General features: G+C 39.8%; 1 protein-coding gene across 6 annotated transcripts in view; it reads right to left on the bottom strand.

Annotated features, from left to right (window-relative positions):
• LOC134212092 (uncharacterized) overlaps positions 1-8,923 on the bottom strand; it is a 272,835-nt gene extending 263,912 nt beyond the window's left edge. For 2 of the 6 annotated variants that reach the window (XM_062689614.1, XM_062689615.1), the window contains exon 1: positions 7,995-8,923. The gene's annotated coding sequence lies outside the window, so the exon portion shown is untranslated. The remainder of the gene's footprint in view (positions 1-7,994) is intronic. The other 4 variants (XM_062689620.1, XM_062689619.1, XM_062689616.1 and 1 more) reach the window with 3 other exon arrangements.
• Between the last annotated feature and the right edge of the window lie 11,315 nt (positions 8,924-20,238).

Below are 20,238 nucleotides of genomic sequence, written 5' to 3' on the forward strand. Positions count from 1 at the left end.
CGGGAGCCTCGGCAATGGCCGCTTTAATGGCCAGGTTCGAATACCATCCGGTCCTGGCGCCTTACCTACACTAAGGGACTGTGCAATCCCTGCAAGTTCCGCCACAGTTACTCTTCCCTCGTCGGCCACCCTGGCTCCTGGCAGCTCCACGAAGGGAGGCCAGGTGCTTGGGTCGTGACGTGGGAAGAGCCCGGCGATGATCCTCCAGCATCTCTGGAGACCGCTCTGTAGGGGCCATCGCCCCGCGTGTCTTGGCCATTACGACCCTATAGGCGTCACCCCATGGATTCGCGTTGGCACTTTGACACAGGCCCTCGAAGCAGGCTGTTTTGCTTGATCTAATCTCAGTCTTCAGAGCGGCTCTAGCAGCCACGAACGCCACCCGTCGTTCAACACGCTCCTCTTCTGTGCGTGCTCGCTGCATCCGCCTCCTTGCCCGTAGGCAGGCGCGACGCAGGTTCGCAATTGCTTGAGTCCACCAGTAAGCCGGTGGTCTCCCATTCCTAGGGTGGACTTTCCTAGGCATGGTGGCATCGCATGCACGCGAGAGTACTGTTACCAGCTGCTCGCCACTCAGACCGAGAGTATTGTGCTCGCGGCGGAGCGCTTCCTTAAACACCTCGTCGTGGAAGTATGATGTCTTCCACATACGAGGACTATGCCTCGCCCCTTCTTCCGTCCGCTGAATGCTGGTCGTATAGTCGATACTGTAGCGAACCGCCAGGTGGTCGCTGTGAGTGTAGCCATCATCTACCCTCCAGTTCGAACTACTCGTTTGGCCAGGGCTCCAGAACGTAACGTCGATAATCGACTCGGCGCCGTTCCAGCTGTAGGTACTTTTGGTACCGACATTAGCCAAATCCACATCCAACATGACCAATGGTTCCAACAGGATCTGCCCACGTTAATTCGTGGAACGGCTTCCCCATTCCACGGCCCAAGCGTTGAAGTCCCCGCTATCACCACCGGCATACGCACCATAAAGTTAGCTGGCCAACAAACCAGCATACGACCGAACTACTCGATCGACCATCGAGGAGGCGCATAGCAGCTGCAGAAGAAGACCCCGTTGATTTTGGCAATGACGAAGCCCTCGTGTGTCGAAGACACCAACTCTTGGACTGGGTATTTCCCCGTTGTCCATATCGCTGCCATTTGAGACCCATCGGTGACCCAATTACCGTTCCTGGCGGGTACCCGGTAAGGATCTGCTATGATGGCGATATCCGTCCCCCATTCAGCAATTGTCTGACACAGCAGTTGCTGGGCTGCATCACAGTGGTTCAGGTTTAGCTGCGTTACCTGCACTGTGATTTTGCAGCACGCTTAAACGCCGGGCACAAACGCCGGGAACTCTACAGGTCTGCGCTGCAATAAAATACACATCTATAGACTGCTGTGTACATGAGACATTCGTAGATAAAAGGGATATATTCCATAGAGATCAAAGGTCTGTATTCCAGGGAGTTTGGATACCTTAGAAGTAATAACGACCTGCAAAACAAGTATTTCACATCTTTTAGACAATAATCTACGATATAAGTGTGAAATATTGCAGAAATGAAATGAAAATATTTTCGGCCACCTACTTGTATGGAGCCGCCCCATAGTGGACTGGTGGACATCATAGTGGCGGGACTGCATTGTAACCAAATTGAAAGTCAATCTCATCTTGACGACCAGTACCGGGTAAGTTTGTGCACTTAATCTTTTGGGTTTAACTAGTTATACATTTATATTTTACAGTCCTAACATTTTATTTTCTTGGTATTGCAGAATCTTCATCATCGCATTTGCGAAGGAAACCGGTTCTATTCACCCTTTCAGATGCCAGCAGCGAGAAATTTCAACTCTGACATAACCGTTCCGTGGAGATTGAATTGCACCAGGAGCGCTTGCATTAGCGTTTAACAATTCCAGATATTCCTCACATACCTCGACTGTATGAACGACAACAACTCAATATTAGAAAAAAAATCATTGTGCAGCTAAGCCCAGTAATGGAGTTAAACACAGGATCACCGTTTTCGTCTAGAGGTGGAACCATGGGTCGCATATGCTGAATACATAACAACTAGACAACGGACAGAAGATTCGCACAACACCCAGTGAACCAGGGAGAATTTTCCGCTTCATGACAAGTTTTCTCCTTCGTTTTCTCTTTCGGGAATCGGAATAGGAATCGCCCTACTTAGCCGCTAATCACACGGCTACGAAGCGCACAAGAACGGGATGTTTTTCAGTGCGACGTGGAAACAGTGTCCGGAACTGAAATCGATTGCTAATTGTTTTGAACGTTATCTAAAAATGTCATTTACGTTTTAAAAGGTTGCTGTGAGCAAGATGAATACACCACTAGGTGTTCCAATCTGCCAAATTCACGATTCAGCCATCTTGGATTTTAGTATGGGAGAGCCAGCCGGTTTGTTTTCGTTTTGCACTGAAAATGAATTTTTCACCCCCGCCGTCTTCTCTTCTACAAACTTGACAGGTTGGAGCACCTACTACTGTATTCATCTTGGTTACAACTATACTACTGTATTCATCTTGGCTGTGAGTAAGTTCATAAAATGTCTTATTTCTTGGATATAGATAAATATCTGACCCCTAATAATAATCTGAGTCCGCTGCGATGAAAATGTCGCTACTAACTGCGATATCGGTACCGACTCGGGTACCGATATGATGGATGTCCCTTTCCCTTACGAGATGTTCCAGTTCGTTGGCATCCGCGAATTGGTCTAATACTACGTACCGGCTTGTGCAATTATATTGGAACACGTAAAATCTTCCTGACACTATTCATCGAATACCAAATATTAGTCTGAACTCAAGTAAGTACAGTCTTCTACTACATGATATAGTTCTTGGGCGCAATGTATGTTTACTCACACAATCTTATCATAAGACGAGTTCGTACAATTTCACGTAAAGGCTCCCCCAGACCTAAGCGATTTAATCGCCGCGACGGCGACAACTAGTCGCCGCGATTCTATCGTTGGGTCGCTGCAAGGAATGTTCTATATACGCTTCTATACCAATGGCGATAGAATCGCTGTCGCCAAGTGATAGAATCGCGTCGCGTGTGTTTGGAAGAATCTTAATTCCACCACTTGATTGTACGTTGACAGATACGTATTTCGATCTTAACAGTAAGGCCGTTTTCAGTGTCTCGTTCTTGACTCAACTGTCGAAGAATCGAAGTCGAGTCAAGTACGAGACACTGAAGACGGCCTTACTGTTGAGGTCGAAACACGTATCTATCGGCTTATATGACAAGTAAACACTTTAAGTCAACTTTAAGGGCTGTATTTTTTACAAGCATATATAGCTTCATGGATACCTGGGATTCTACTAAAAGCTCAAGGTAATTTTTTTATCAAACAATCTTTAAAAAAAAAATCCAAATCCTTGCATATGCCACGTCTTGGTCATTCCTATGATCCTTGGACCTAATCATGAACTTTATCAACTCCTTTCTTTCTATTGCAGCCTGTAGTAAACTGCGGATAGACATATTTACGACGGGTAGAACCGCCGATAAGCACGACATCGTTGCCGGCATTATATTATATTGGCATTTAATTGGTCGAAAATGATCTTTCTAGAAGAATTAATTGAAAAAAAAGTATTTACTGAAATCTTCTTTTATTCACCGAAGCAACTTTATTTTTACTGAGTTAAATCATGAATATAAATATATATATATATATATATATATATATATATATATATATATATATATATATATATATTGATATCGTAAGAATTTCATTAAACCAACTAATGAATTTTCATAAGGTTGCTTAATGGAATTAGTAAGGTTAACATAAGATAAACATATGTGTTTATTATGGATCTGTTTCATCTAAAGTTCATGCATAGTGATGCATTTGAACGCGTTCAAATTGCGAGCAAAAAATTTGAACTGAACTTACGAGTTTATAGAATGATTGTGCTGGAACTCAAAGCAGGCTTGGACTGAACATGAAATGATCAAAGTTCACTTTCGAAGCAAACTTTGTGTCAGATTAACAATAATTTGGCAATAGTTGTGTCAATACTGTTCATGCTGGTTCATAAGTCTGCCTTATGTTTTCCAAACCGATTCCTTGTGGCTAATTTTCATAAGGCAAACTAATAAACTTCGGAAGGTATTTTACGTGAGTGTAGGATGTGGTGGATATTGACAACGGGCTCTGTTGGACTTCTATAAGAAGCTGCATGTATCTGCAAGCAGGCGCTATCAAAGCAACAGTGTGCCGCTCAAAGCGAACTAGCCTAGTCCTGGAGTGGGGGGGCTTAAATCAAACCGGCATTAGCGTCAGTTCCCCATGTTAGCGACCCGTAGCGACCAGAAATGCGGTGTCACGTCAGCTATTTTTGTAGATAGCAGTCCCATCACGAAAACAAATAATCAACCTCGAAAAATGTAATCGAAAATACATCTACTAAGTCCGTCAGTGGTGGCGAGAAGGCGGAGCATAGAGTTAGTTTCGTAGTGCATCGCACCTGAGTGTTGAAAATTAAGGAAAGTTCTTCAACTATAGCTTGAACAATGCATACCAACCAACGAGGAACCCTAAGATGTGAAGGGTTATTTTATGGGTCTGAGGAAATATATCCTACAATATATATACATACAATTCTGGCATATACGAGAGCGGAACACGACCAGAAATTTGTGCACCGAGGTCGGTGAGGTCACCAATTCCAGAGCCCGTTAATTCATGAAGCCTAATCGGCGTTGCGCCTGGGCAGCAAGAGGGACCTGAGAGCGTGCAGGAGTGCAGCGAGATGTTCGAGTTATTCTTGTCAATGGATCCAGCTGACACGGATGCGATGAATCAAGCATAGGGTTGGGGTACCAATTAATAAGAACAACTATTTTTTTTTAATAAGTAAAAGGCATGTGGGTGGACTTTATATATCAAGCGAAAGGTTTTACTTCCTGCTCCTTAGAAAAGCTGTGAAAACCAAAATAAAATTTGTTATAATCATCAAAGTGATCAATCCATTATAGGAACGCATGCACCAGTTGTAGCACTATTTTTCATTTTGGTTCCTTATTTGGCAAATCCCATTGTTTTCTTATCGAAGCGAATCATATGCACCGAAGCTGTCATTGCGTTTGACATCAGTTTGAAGTTAAGCGGTCCGATTACTGCAAAATTGTTGCAACTATCGAATAGCAGTTAAAAAGCATTGCAGTTAAATGACTTGCAGTTATCGAACGTCTACTGTTATTTAACAACCATAAACGGATTTAACAACCATTTAACAATCATAATGTACTTTCTGTCATCGACGCTCTTGTCATTCATAACTCTCCCTGACGCTGAGATCCATCAAACATCATTGTCAAGTAATGAAACTGAGGCTGTTCACTATCTTTGTCACCGGAGGGTATTAACGCGCACCAACAGACGTGGTTCTGGTTCCGCTACTCCTCAATTCTTTAATTGATGTTAAACTTTCGCATTTTAATAAATTCCATTCGTGAAGAAAAAGATCATAGTTGATGTGAATCGGAAACAACCTCACGATTTTCACAACACACTTGGAACTTTTTTGATGCTTATTTCCCAAATTTAATATATTGCTATCAGATTCACGTTTGATTTGGTTGATGATAATAGTTAAAAAAGATTTTTATTTTGAACTTTTTTACAACAGGCAATGCAAAAATAGTGACTTTAGTGACCATTTTCCAAAAAATAGTGACTTTAGTGACTTTTGGATGCAAATAGTGACTTTTTAGTGACTAGGCTCAAAATAGTGACCAAGTCACTAAAAAGTTACTCGCTACCAGGCCTGAAGCTTTTACAACACGGCAGACTACGGTGGGCTGGACACGTTGTTCGTATGCCGGAAGAACGTCAAGCGAAGATAATATTTAGTAGAGGCCGTAGGCTTTGTGGAAGGCCGCGTACACGATGGCTTTTTGCAGTTGGAGAAGACCTTCAGGGCGCTCAATGTTCAGGGCGACTGGAAGCGATTGGCCCAGGATCGAGTCCAGTGGAGAAGGATACTCCATTCGGCGTAGGTTCATCGAAGAGCTGTAGCCCTTCAAGAAAGATAGATTCCTTCCGGATAAGCAATTCATTATCTTTCATCCAGCTCATTAGACAGTACTGCTAATAATAAATTAAACTTAGAATAATCTTTATTTGTGTGGCCTCATCCATTCATTTAAATTTCAAACAACAAAAACAACAAAATTTTCAAAACAGAAAATTCAAGAGTTCTTTTTAAAAATTTTGAAGAACTTCCCCTTAGTCCAATTTATTCTACAAGCAAATTATCGTCAGTCAAAATTTGACGTTTGAGTTCTTTTTAATGATAAAATTGGCGCCTAAACCAAGTTAAATAAAATAGAAATTGTCATCTGAATAAAATCTAAATCTGAATTAGGAAAACATTCAATCCAGAGCAATTTAAAACAATTAAAAAAATATCATTGTTTCTCGGGTACTTATTCAAAAGGACGTATGTGATTTTGTAAACAAAGATTCAACCGTCGATTTGTCCAATCTGATAGCACTCCCACGCAAACCATCACCACAGACAGGTAGGGGAAGCCTTCGGCTAGCTGTTGGTGGTGTTGGTTTGCGTGGGAGTGCTATCAGATTGGACAAATCGACGTTTGAATCTTTGTTTACAAAATCACATACGTCCTTTTGAATAAGTACCCGAGGTTTAAAGATTTTCCCGAAGCTGGCTCATCTCTGAAATCCAAATTTTGAAATTTGTTGTTCGAACAAGCAAAACTAAACCAAACACAAATCATCTTACTTGTACACTGAAACAAATCACCGGCCGGTTAATGTATGAAAAATCATTCAGTGAACTGCTATTTTGATGTTTCCTAATACTGAATGATATTCCATTTGGATGATTTTCTGTTCGAAATTGATAGCAATGCATATCAGAAGTTGAATGCAAAAATGACAAACAATAGCTTATTTTGCACTCACACCAACTCTATATCTAATTTCATTCGTGGGCAGTATGAAAATCCGTTTCATCATGATCATATAAAAATTATCCAAATGTGACTTTAGGTCGTCGCAAGTCATGACTGTCTGTTTTCAAGTCTACAGAAGAAAAGAAGGTGTCGCAAGATGGTAAGTTTCATTTCTTCAAGGAATCGCTAACAAAAACAGCACGTAATTATAATTGCGTTGTGATAGATTCTGCCAATGTAAGAAGGAGCATTGAAAGCTGAGAATCTACAATAATGTACATTTTTATTCCAGTAATCATGTCTGTTGGAATCATTTTCTGACGCTTCACGACGGTATAGGATGGGCACAACAGTTTGATGTTTAAACGCAATTTGCAGGATACACATCAATGGGTAAGTGTATAGACACTGAAATTTGATTCAATTAATGAGAAAAGCTTATTATTTTTTCACAGATAATACCGTCAGCTAAGACCTACAAATGTAAGAGCCTCCAAAATAGATTGGCGCCAGGGCTGGAGCAATTTCCGGAAAGTTGGCGAACCATTATAAATTGACCTACAGCATAATTCTATAATTTTCATTACAGAACGTTGCTTAATTTTATGTTATTAATTTCCCCTACAATGTTTATATTCTACCATGCAACTTGATCACTCATCGAAACTAAAAAAGAAATAAATTAAGTTTATTCTTATCACGAATTTGTAACTATGTTATATATTTTTTAATTATTTTGGGCGAGATATTGGGTATTAAAAGGAACCAATAAAAATATAAACTTCTTTCTTATTTCAAACAATTTTCATTGGACAAATGAATGCTAATCTGTTTAATTTTCAAATGAAAATCATCTACTGATTCGTTTGTTATGATTATCATTTGAATGATTATGTATCGTGTTCTGGATGACAATCACACGACATTTCTTAGAATTGGCGTATGATAAACTGAATGATGGTCATTTGCAAATCATCTGATTTTTGTTATGGGGCTTGGGTGAGGCAAAAATCATACTGTAACTTACCTAAACTAATACACTCCAAAAGATTTATCTGTCGGTTGATTCAAAAATCCACAATATCAAAGATCTTCAATGTAAATCAGATACGAAAAATACTGAATTCATCTCTCGGTCACACAAATTCAGGAATATGACTTCTTCTCAACAGGCCTCGTCTTATTGTCGCCAAATTGGTCCCCGAATTTCAAATTCTTCCAAACATGAGCATAAAAAAACAAGAATCACTATAATGCGCTACCACTTTCGGTCGACAGCGAGCCCCGAACGGGAACCCCTTGCTCTGTTTTGACCACTTTGAATCTCTCGAAGGGGAATTTCAGCCGACGTCTCCGTTCTTCTGCTGCTTCATAAAAATCAGAACCACTTCAACATCACTGCAGTACCGTCGTCGTCGCTCACAACCGACCACGAAGGCCGTCCCCTTAGGCAGCCACACAAAGACGATTCACAGAACTGGTTCTTCCCTCGTCACCTCACTTCCTCCTGTTCGAAGGCTGGTTCTTCGTGATGTCCACAAAATAGACGACCATTCGTTGTCGCGAAAGAAAAGTGCGATCGCTCGAAATATTTCGCAAATTACTCTTTATCAGAATTGGAAATTCCATCCAAGCAGGAAGTCATCCCGCAGATATCACTATTCCCATAGAACCTCCCGATCTCGTCCACTGCTGTGGGAAGCCACCATTCGTTTAGGTATTTTGCACTCGCAAACGACGTTTATTTTAAAGCTTCTAATGTCACCAGTAGCAATAAAAAATCAATTCGTACACCACACAGCGAACAAAAAACGGATGATTTTTCGCGACGAATACGTTGCGCGAACCTACGACGACGACGATTGAAGAAAATCTCCAAGTTCGAAGTTTTTCCTCCTCGGCTGCAGCCAAAGTTTTTGTGTTTCCTGACTGACTTGTGATTGCAAACTCGCGAAAAGTAATACACGCACACAGTAAAAGTTTTTTGTTGATTTCATTTGAAATGAGTTGGTGGTTGTGCGTTTGTGTGCATTAAAAATTAGAAGTTGTCAAATAATATCGTTTAAGAGTCACTCGGCTCTCTTGCTATTTATTGTTTGCCCGAAATTATCTTGATTTTTCAGGCCGGTATGTGGCTAATAAGCCTTTTAGTGGAATAGGCCTTTTCACGAGATGTTTTCCTTAAGGTGCCCTCAGACGTTGCAAGCAAATCACTCGCAACGAGCATTTTGCTCGCAGAAAGTGACAACTGTCAAAAATTTGCCTGTCTGACTACACTGAAAGTGATTGCAAGCAAACAAATGATAACTAGTAAGCAAACGCTCGCTTGCAATGTGTGACTGCTAAGCGTTAAAATTTTACAACTCGCAGAAATGAAATTGTGCTTGCTAGTGCAGCACTAGCAAATTTTTCGCTCGCGTTTTCAGGTGGCAGTGTTGCACTGCAAAAATAGGAATGAAATTAGATTTTGTGGCCGAAAACAAGTTTTTCGTTTTTGTTTATATTTGCATGAGAGTAAATACAGAGACAAACAGACGTAACACTAGAGAAAATACCATCGACCATGACTTCAACGATCAATTTGAATTTGATTGATTACGCAATTCACAACTAGAGGCGCTAGTGTCGTAATCCTTCGGATTTGACATTTCACTCCAGCGCCTTCTGGTGACGATGTCATACGAAACATCGTTTCGTGTAACATGCTCGCAAGATGGTGGTAGAGGAGTTGAGCGATAGAATTTTCAGAAAAATGTTCAAGCTGTTACGTCTGTTTGTCTGTGGTAAATATGTCATTTGCTTAAAGTAAATAACTGCTACGTGTGACTGCAATTGCGAGTGCTCTCAGAAATCATTCGCTCGCACGAGTGATTTCCCAAGCAACCAAAAGTTCGGATAAGAGGGGATATTTTGGCTTAGTCAGCTCGCATTTTAAGTAATTTTTTGTATGGTGGGAGCGCAAAAGTGAACTTTGAAGTTTCGTTAAGGCTGGTTTACAGTTCGGAAAACGTGTCCGCGGGATTTGTTACGGGATTTTGCTCCGTGTTTTGTCAGGGAAAATTTTCCGCCGATAAGTCTCCACTGTCAACACATTTTCCGTGATTGGGTTTACACTTCAGGATTTTGCTTCGGGATTTGAGAATCTGCGTATCCTCACCCGTGCTTGAGTTTACACTTCGGGGTTTTGGTTCGGATTTCTTTATACAAGAGTTGGAAAGATAACGAGAAGAGGGAGATATAGCGAGAGAAAGGGAGAGAATGAGTGAGAGAGAACGATTGAGTGGGAAAGAAAGAGGAAATGAGTGAGCGAGTGAGTGAAAATGAGTAAGTGAGAGTGCATGTGTAAGTCAAAGTGAGTGAGTGAGTGAACGAGTGATTGAGTGAAAGCGAATTAGTGAGAATTCGTGAGTAAGTGAGAATGTGTGTGTGAGGTTGAGTGAGTGAGTGAGAATGAGTGTGTGAAAGTACGTGAATGAGAGAGAGTGAGTGAGTGAGAAAGAGTTAGTGAGTGATTGAGTGAGAGTGAATAAGTGAGTGAGTCAGAGTTAGTGAATGTGAGTGAGTGAGATTGAGCGAGTGAGTGAGAATGTGTGTATATGAGTGAGATTGAGTGAGTGAATGAGAGAGTGAATAAATGAGAGAAGGTGACGGTCTAGACAATTTTCGGATTGGAAATTGTCTCGACTTCCCTGGGCATAAAAGTATCATCGTGCTAGCCTCATGATATACGAATGCAAAAATGGAAACTTAGAAACCTTGCAGTTAATAACTGTGGAAGTGCTTAATGAACACTAAGCTGCGAGGCGGCTCTGTCCCAGTGTGGGGATGTAATACCAATAAGAAGAAGAAGAGTGAGAATGAGTTAGAGCGAGTGCGTGAGAATGAGTTAGAGCGAGTGAGTGAGAATGAGTGTGAGCGAGTTAGAGCGAGTGGTGAGAATGAGTTAGAGTGAGTGAGTGAGAATAAGTTAGAGCGAGTGAGTGAGAATGAGTTAGAGCGAGTGAGTGAGAATGAGTTAGAGCGAGTGGTGAGAATGAGTTAAGCCAGTGAGTGAGAATGAGTTAGAGCGAGTGTTGAGAATGAGTTAGAGTGAGTGAGTGAGAATGAGTTAAAGCGAGTGGGTGAGAATGAGTTAGAGCGAGTGAGTGAGAATGAGTTAGAGCGAGTGGTGAGAATGAGTTGAAGTGAGTGAGTGAGAATAAGTTAGAGCGAGTGAGTGAGAATGAGTTAGAGCGAGTGAGTGAGAATGAGTTAGAGCGAGTTAGAGCGAGTGGTGAGAATGAGTTAAGGGAGTGAGTGAGAATGAGTTAGAGCGAGTGAGTGAGAATGAGCTAAAGCGAGTGAGTGAGAATGAGTTAGAGCGAGTGAGTGAGAATGAGTTAGAGCGAGTGAGTGAGAATGAGTTAGAGCGGGTCTCACTATGCACTATTTCTCAATTATCTCTGCTCACTTTGCACTTCTCACTTCTTAGTACTCATTTCTCACTTTACTCTTCTCAATTCCCACTTCTCACTATTCATTTTACTTCTCACAACTCATTTTTTCACTTATCATTCTTCACTTCTCACTTCTCATTAGTCACTTTTCACTTTTCTTTTCTCACTCTTCATAAATCACTTCACACTCTTAAACTTCTCGCGCCTCATTCTCACTACTCATTACACTACTCATTTCTCACTACTTAACTCTCACTTCTAATTTTACACTTCTTACTTCTTATTCTCACTACTCATTGCTCATTGCTTACTTACTCATTTTTTTTCATTTCTCGCTTATCATTCGTTAGTTTTCTCTTCACACTTCTCACATTTCTCAATTTTCACTATCCACTTCACTAAATTCTTCCCACAGTGGCGTAGCCAGAAAATTGGTCTGGGGGGGGTTTTCTGAACATTTTTTTTTTCGAAAAAAAAAATTTCTTCCAAAAATCTTGTCTCTGGGGAGGGTTTTAACCCCAAAACCACCCCCGTGGCTACGCCACTGACTTCCCATAATAAATTTCCGTCATAGATTACACATTTCCCGTGCGGAATCAATTCAAACGGAATTGTTTCCCCGCGGGATTTGCATCTCTACACATGGGATTTTTAACCGTACACTTTTCCCGCGATTGGGTTTACACTTCAGGAAAATATTTTTTCGTGTAGACTTCTGCTCCTGTCACGGGAAACGCAAATCCCGCTCCCATTTAAATTACATGGGAGACCAAATCCCGGGACACGTTTTCCGAACTGTAAACCAGCCTTTAAGGTGCTTGGAACTCAATGTGAACCAAAAGTGAACCAATTGGTTCGGTTAGGATCAAATTTAAGAAAAATCCGAACTTTTGGTTGCTTGGGTTGCTTGCAACGTCTGACGGAGCCTTTATCCTACACGCAAAAAAATATTGCAGTCGAAACCTGGGTGGTGCGGATAGAATCGATTTGGTTGCCAAACAGAAGCCAAAATTTTCTATTGTGCCGGAGCCAAATATTGAAGATTGTGGCTACACACTTAAAATAAATCGCCGAATTCGGTAAAATTTTACCGAAATCTCAACAGCAGAACTGTTCGGTAAATAATTTAACTGATTTTCGGTGATTTTGACAGTTGAGCAATGGAAAAAATTACAAAAAATCTGTAAAATAGATTACCGAACAGTTCAGCTGTTGAGAATTCGGTAAAATTTACCGAATACGGTGAAATGAGTTAAGTGTGATGTTCGTTTTAGATCGTATATTGAGAAGTATTGTTATTATTTGGGGAAAAAATAAAAATAAACTTAGTTTGAGTTTTACATTCTTTGTAACACATATATTCACATTATATTTCGAGTGGATAAATAGTAAGAATGCAACTAAAAAGCACTCGTTACGAGATTTCACGATATTCAGCAGCTGATTGGAGCAGAAATGTATGTGAACCATCGTAAAGTCATGTAGAGTCTTGCGCATTCGTGCGCCTTCATGCAGCATGGAAAGAGAAATTCGAAGAGCGGGAAATGTTTGACAGCCAGAGAACTGCAAAATAAATAGGAATAAAAAACCCAGATTAATCCACCTAGCGTTGGTGGTGCCTTTCTCGCATTAAGTTAAGACACCAACCTTATATGGGGTTTATATCGTCCGATGTACCATTTTCTTCATAACTTTTAAACGCAATGACCGATCATTATAAAATTCAATAGTGATCAACAAGGCTTTGTCCCCTGTCGAATGAAACTTGTTGCGAGAAAATCGGTTAAGGATTACTATACGAAAAGTTGTCTAATGTTTTTTATAGCTTTTGTGCACACACATACACACACATACACACAAACATACACACGGACAGACAGACATGTGCTCAGCTCGTCGAGCTGAGTCGATTGGTATATAATACTATGGGTCTCAGAGGCTTCTATAAAAAGTTCGTTTTCGGAGTGAAATGATAGCCTTTCGGTACAACTTAGTTGTACGAGAAAGGCAAAAAATATAAATAATAAAAAAAATAGGATTGATTTCAAAATATCCCGCTACTCGCTTGAGAGCAGAAAAGCGGCTCTATCCGCAGCACCCAGGTCGAAACTACCATTCCGAGGGTTGTTTTAAGGTCTGAAGGAAGCTCTCTCGCGGTAGAGCGCTATTTTCGTACTAAAATGTCTAGTACTCGGAATTGGGAACGAATTTCGCTTATCCCAACTGACAATCTCTTTGAAATTTATCAAGGAATGTTCCTACAAAATTTTATCGACCTACTATTTCCCAAATTTGAATTAAGCTCTAAATACTCTAAATACTCTATTGTACAACTGAAATTTTCGTTTCTCATTACCTCTCTCCGATGATTTGAGGCACAAAGGAACCGAATTTCGAAAAACCCAACTGACAAAAGTTTTGAATTTTTCCAACGATCATTTTGATGTAATAAAAAGTATATGTCACCGCAATAAATTTTGAAGGAAGCTCTTTTTACTTCAACCTCGACTTCAACCAAGCTTTTTAAATTCCATACAAAAGCATATTTTCTTGTGGCGCACGGCAGGAAAGGAGCGATGAGAGCGATGGAAAGTCCGTCAACTTTGTATCTAGCGTGACACTATAAAAAAGCGTATTCCTATTTGTGAAGACGAGGATACCAATTATATGAATTGAAATCAAATATAGGAATGAGATGAAAGATGAAATAAAACAAATAAGACACATAGAAGAAAGCAAATAAGACAAACTTCCGGAGGAATTCCCGGAGGAACTTCCGGAGGAATTCCTGGAGGAACTTCCGGAGGAATTCCTGGAGGAACTTCCGGAGGAATTCCTGGTGGAACTTCCGGAGGAATTCCTGGAGGAACTTCCGGAGGAATTCCTGGAGGAACTTCCGGAGGAATTCCTGGAGGAACTTCCGGAGGAATTCCCGGAGGAACTTCCGGAGGAATTCCAGAAGGAACTTCCGGAGGAATTCCCGGAGGAACTTCCGGAGGAATTCCCGGAGGAACTTCCGGAGGAATTCCCGGAGGAACTTCCGACGGAATTCCTGGAGGAACTTCCGACGGAATTCCTGGAGGAACTTCCGACGGAATTCTTGGAGGAACTTCGGACGGAATTCCTGGAGGAACTTCCGACGGGATTCCTGGAGGACCTCCCGACGGAATTCCTGTAGAAATTTCCGACGTAATTTCTGGAGGAACTTCCGACGGCATTCCTAGAGGAACTTCCGACGGAATTCCCGGAGGAACTTCCGGAGGAATTCCCGGAGGAACTTCCGGAGGAACTTCCGATGGAATTCCCGGAGGAACTTCCGACGGAATTCCTGGAGGAACTTCCGACGGAATTCCTGGAGGAACTTCCGACGGAATTCCTGGAGGAACTTCCGACGGAATTCCTGGAGGAACTTCTGACGGAATTCCTGGAGGAACTTCCGACGGAATTCCTGGAGGAACTTCGAACGGAATTCCTGAAGGAACTTCCGACGGAATTCCTGGAGGAACTTCCGACGGAATTTCTGGAGGAACTTCCGACGGAATTCCTGGAGGAGCTTCCGACGGAATTCCTGGAGGACTTCCCGACGGAATTCCTGGAGGAACTGCCGATGAATTTCCTGGAGGAACTTCCGACGGAATTCCTGGAGGAACTTTCGACGGAATTCCTGGAGGAACTTTCGAAGGAATTCCTGGAGGAGCTTCCGAAAGAATTCCTGGAGGAACTTCCGACGGAATTCTTGGAGGAACTTCTGACGGAATTGCTGGAGGAACCTGTCTTATTTGTTTTATTTGTTATATTTGTCTTATTTGTCTTATTTGCCTCATTTGTCTTATTTGTCTCATTTGTCTTATTTGTCTTATTTGTCTTATTTGTCTTATTTGTCTTATTTGTCTTATTTGTCTTATTTGTCTTATTTGTCTTATTTGGCACCACTGTTATCACCCAAATATTTTTCAAAGCTTGTGTGGAAACCTTGTACAGAAATCCTCTCAAGATATTTTCTAATGTTGTTCTAGAAACGGCTCATGTTTTCATTTTCAAAACCAGCTGGAGTTTGTTTATTTTGATTTCGTCATTGCGTGATTGGTTGGCACTGCTGCTGTTCTCTCGCCGAACCACTGCATGAGTGATAAATTTCTTCTCCATTGTTGCCAATTCCTTTTGTTCTCCGTTTACGGCAAATTCTCAAGCAATTGTAAATTGCATAATGATGAAATAATTTTGGCGACACTGACAGCGTCATACTGGCGGGCTTGATTGGGCAATTTTCTCTCTCCAGAGAGTGCTACCACGTGCTTTTTTAACGGAAAACCCTTCCCTTAGACCTTAAGAATACACACTTAAAATAAATCGCCGAATTCGGTAAAATTTTACCGAAATCTCAACAGCAGAACTGTTCGGTAAATAATTTAACTGATTTTCGGTGATTTTGACAGTTGAGCAATGGGAAAAAATACAAAAAATCTGTAAAATAAATTACCGAATAGTTCTGCTGTTGAGATTTCGGTAAAATTTACCGAATTCGGTGAAATGAGTTAAGTGTGTATGCACCGACGATTTTCAGCAGAAAACAACCCGCATAGAAATAAATCGCAGACTGAATGGGTAAAATCATAAGTTTTCCATTCCGCACACGCTCGTTCAGCTGAACTCAAATTTGGGTCAGATTAACTCAAAATCGGAAAAACTGGCTCAAGACAAAATTGAGTTAAGGCCACTGAACTCAATTTTGAGTAATGGAGAAAGATATTGATTTTGAGTTACATTTACTCAAAATCATAAAATCAAATTTTTAGAATTTTGAGTTTGTCAAATCTAATAAAAGCAGTCGGGCTCAGTTAAAAGAAGAGAATCAATTCAAAATAAATAATAGAAAAAAATAACATTTATTACAGCATAGTTAAAGAGGTTATAAACTACAGAGAAAGATTGTCACAGTCGTTACATTCTTTGCTGGCTGATATTCATATGCTGGGAAATGCTATTGCGAATTCCTTACGATTTGATCAAGGATTTGACATGTTTTTAGATAAGAACAAAGGGAATCGTTTTCTGTAGTACATAACCTCTTTGAGTATAATACATTAACTGTAGTATACTAATATTAATGAATCTCGGTCCTCAAATATCTTTGGCGTTCGATTTTCATGGTACGTCTGGGAGCTCGCCTGGGGGAGTGAAAAAATGTCATTACAGACATTCTCTGCTAGTCATAAATATATGAATCTTACCGCGGGCTTGAATGAACCAATGACTATTCGAAACATCATATCTGGTGCGAGATCACAGACCAATTTCACAAGAGAGGTCATAAAAAACTATTCACGCCGGTACACGTAAAAAAATTTAATGTTGTTTATTATTAATATTTCTAATACTTTTTTGCCAAAGCAGGCGCTTAATGACATGTATAAGAAAAAACTTATACATCGCATTAGTCACATACATTCGGAAACTTATACTTTTCATTAACTTATGAATGTTATTAGCTTTTTGATATGGGATCATTCATTAGGTGGCATAATGAAGAGTATAAGTATTTTCGAATGGTTTTTTGCCATAACATATAAGGTTATTTTTTTACGTGTACCACCATCTTGGTAGTTGGTTATAGTCTGAAAACTTGGTCTTTCCCGCGATATTTCCAGACGTGGTTTGAGCGTGCGTTTCAATGTCCACATCGTATAATCAGGAACAAATAGGTTGTTTGTTGCTGGATAATGCTGCAACAATAAATGGAAGAATAATCTAATATTTTAGACTCTAGTAATTCAAAACTTACTTGAGGATGTATAGGCGATCGTTGAACTGCTGGAAATTTTCAAGGTGAACTCATATTTGAGTTCAAATACAATTTAGATAAATATGAGTCGAATCTACTCAAAATAATAATTCTCAATTACTCAGCGTTTGACGTTTGAGTTATTATTTTGAGTTATGCTGACCCAAATTTGAGTTCAGCCGGACGAGCGTGCATGTTATCATTATTAGCTGTACGATACATGCATAATAATATGATTAATCTTCTTTTCGACCTAATCATTCAAAATGTTTGGCAGATTACAGGGTTGGTCATTTCTCACACTTCGTCTTGAAATGTGTAGAGATTTTACAAGTAAAGAGAAGTGTATCGATTCACACTCGAGAGCGTTCACACGTGGGTGTGATTGGAGCCAAGAGAAACATGATCGATAATGAGTGAGAATATTTTCGGTCGCTTGTGTTTTGCTGTTGTGTATAAAAAGGTCTATATTTAGGCGCTCACAACAACGTATTTACATGGAAGATTTAGAAAATAGCCTACATGTATGCATTTCGGAAAACAGAAAATTGCCATTTTCCTGTACACTTTACACTTGTGGGCTTGTGTGATGAAGAGTGGGTATGACGCACGCTCTTTCATACAAAGATAAAGTGTATTTCTGCACAATACACTCGGATAACAGATCAAGAAAGAGAAGTTTTTACACATTCTCTTAAATACTCCTCAGAGAGAACCAACCCTGGCAGATTATACAACTGAAAGTAATGATTACATGAATGAGAAATGAAGAATAATCTGCAATATGATAATCTGCAATAAATGAAGAATAATCTGAGAATAATCGAAACGCTTGCACTTGAATGTCAATGTAGATCTATTATTGGATTCTACATGTATATCTCTCCAAATTGAACTTTTTCACCCTTTGAGTTCAAGAGCTAAACACTTGAGAACTCAATTTCCAGTCACTCTCCGATATCAAGTGTATTGATTATTTAATTAAAGTGGAATACATTTGGTTTTGCCCTACTGGTCAGTAACAGTGACTTCGAAGTGTAAAACACTTTCTAATCGACAGTTTTGTCTTGACAATGAAGTGTATTTTGAGGCTACACTGGCAAAGTAAAATCCATGGAATTTGAAGTGCTTTACACTTTTTAAAACTATGTTCCACTTTAAAAAAAATATGTTTATGTTACGGCAGTTGGTTGACAAAGGAAGGCGTCCCACGTTCCCAGCATAAAACTAATAAGTAATTTGTCTGTCATAAGACGAGTTTGAACAATCCCATTGAATTCCACCACTTAATTGTATCCTGACAGATACGTATTTCGACCTCAACAGTAAGGCCGTCTTCAGTGTCTTGTCTCTCTTCAGTGTCGAGTACAAGACACTGAAGACGGCCTTACTGTTGAGGTCGAAATACGTATCTGTCAGGATACAATTAAGTGGTGGAATTCAATGGGATTGTTCAAACTCGTCTTATGACAGGTGAAAACATTCCACTAAAAAGCTCAAAATAATTTTCTTATCAAGTAATTTGTGTCAGAAAGTAAGTATAATCAAGGAGTATAATTGTCACTGAAATATGTAAAAACAAGTAATATGTATTTTTTGTGGAACAAATATGTTGTGTCGTATCTCAACGCTTTCAGCGGAAACGTATTCGGATGAAACGATCATTCTTAGACAACGCGTAGCGCGCACCTCAAAACTCGTCAATCAACTGAAGACAAACTATCAATAAATTAATTTATTGAAAAAAACACATTTCCGTGCTTTCATTTTGCGGAGATCTATAGGATGTTATTGTATATGTGGGAGTTATTTCCGTTATCACACTGTAGCTTCAATGGTGGATTGCGTGAATGATACTTGTTTGTATATTTGTATGGGTGCGGTTTTGGCGTATGCGTCGTTGGCAGACGAATGAGAAAGAGTTTGTCTTCAGTTGATTGACGAGTTTTGAGGTGCGCGCTACGCGTTGTCTAAGGATGATCGTTTCATCCGAATACGTTTCCGCTGAAAGCGTTGAGATACGACATGTTGAAATAATTGTTGTGGACTTCTCAAATTGCAATGGTTTTTATATTTCAGACGTAAAACACAAATCAACAGATGGCTATATATGTTTATGTCTAAACCTTGGTCTAAACATTATAAATTGATACATTTTGAGCCGAAAATATCATCGAAAAACGACCATTTACAAAACTGCGAGGTAGACGGTCATTGCCCAAAAGTAAAGAAAATCAATTGATACAAGCTAGCATTACATCAACAGACGGTATACAAATAAAAAAAATTGGCAATCACAATAAATTATACATTTTTCATCCTTTCACAGCTCCGGGCGGAATCATTACCAGAAACTTAAAGTTCGACAACAAAAGGAGGTGGAAAACCAAGCGTCCGAGTACTTATTAAAAATATGTTATTATTTTAAATATTTGCTATTATTTGTTATGTAATTTATACTAGATAATAAGTTTTCATGAATATAAATAAAAAAGTTAAACAACGAATTTAATTATTGTGAATAAAAATTCAGTAAGAAAAGTAAAAACATTTGAATCGAACAATAAGAACCTTCGTTTTCAAAGCTTTCCCTATGAAAAATAAAACATAATACTTTTTCATTTCAATACAATACCATTCAAAATTCAATGCAGAGAACATTTTATTTCAAGCAACAACACTTGTGTCGAAAGTGTTTTACTGTTGAAACTAATATGAGGCATGGTGAGTTATGGGCCAAACACAATTGATACGTTTGCGTGCTTTTTGACAGTTTTGCCATGGGAAAACTGTCAAAACGCACGCAAACGTATCCATTGTGTTTGGCCCATTACTGAAAGTGTTTTGCACTTGAGTTCCACATGTTTGACCAGTAGGGCAAATCTAAGGGCAAAACACTTTATAGTAGCGTGTAAATTTTTTTGAGTTTGGAGAAAAAATGCCATGAGCCTTTTCAGTTTTTGTCGTTTTTATCGTTCATAAACGATAAAAACGGTAAATTTCGCATTTGAGGTGACATTTTGCGCGGGTGGAAAAAAGCTAAAAAAGCCTTT

This window comes from Armigeres subalbatus, chromosome 2, assembly GCF_024139115.2.
Source record: "Armigeres subalbatus isolate Guangzhou_Male chromosome 2, GZ_Asu_2, whole genome shotgun sequence".
NCBI lineage: Eukaryota > Metazoa > Arthropoda > Insecta > Diptera > Culicidae > Armigeres > Armigeres subalbatus.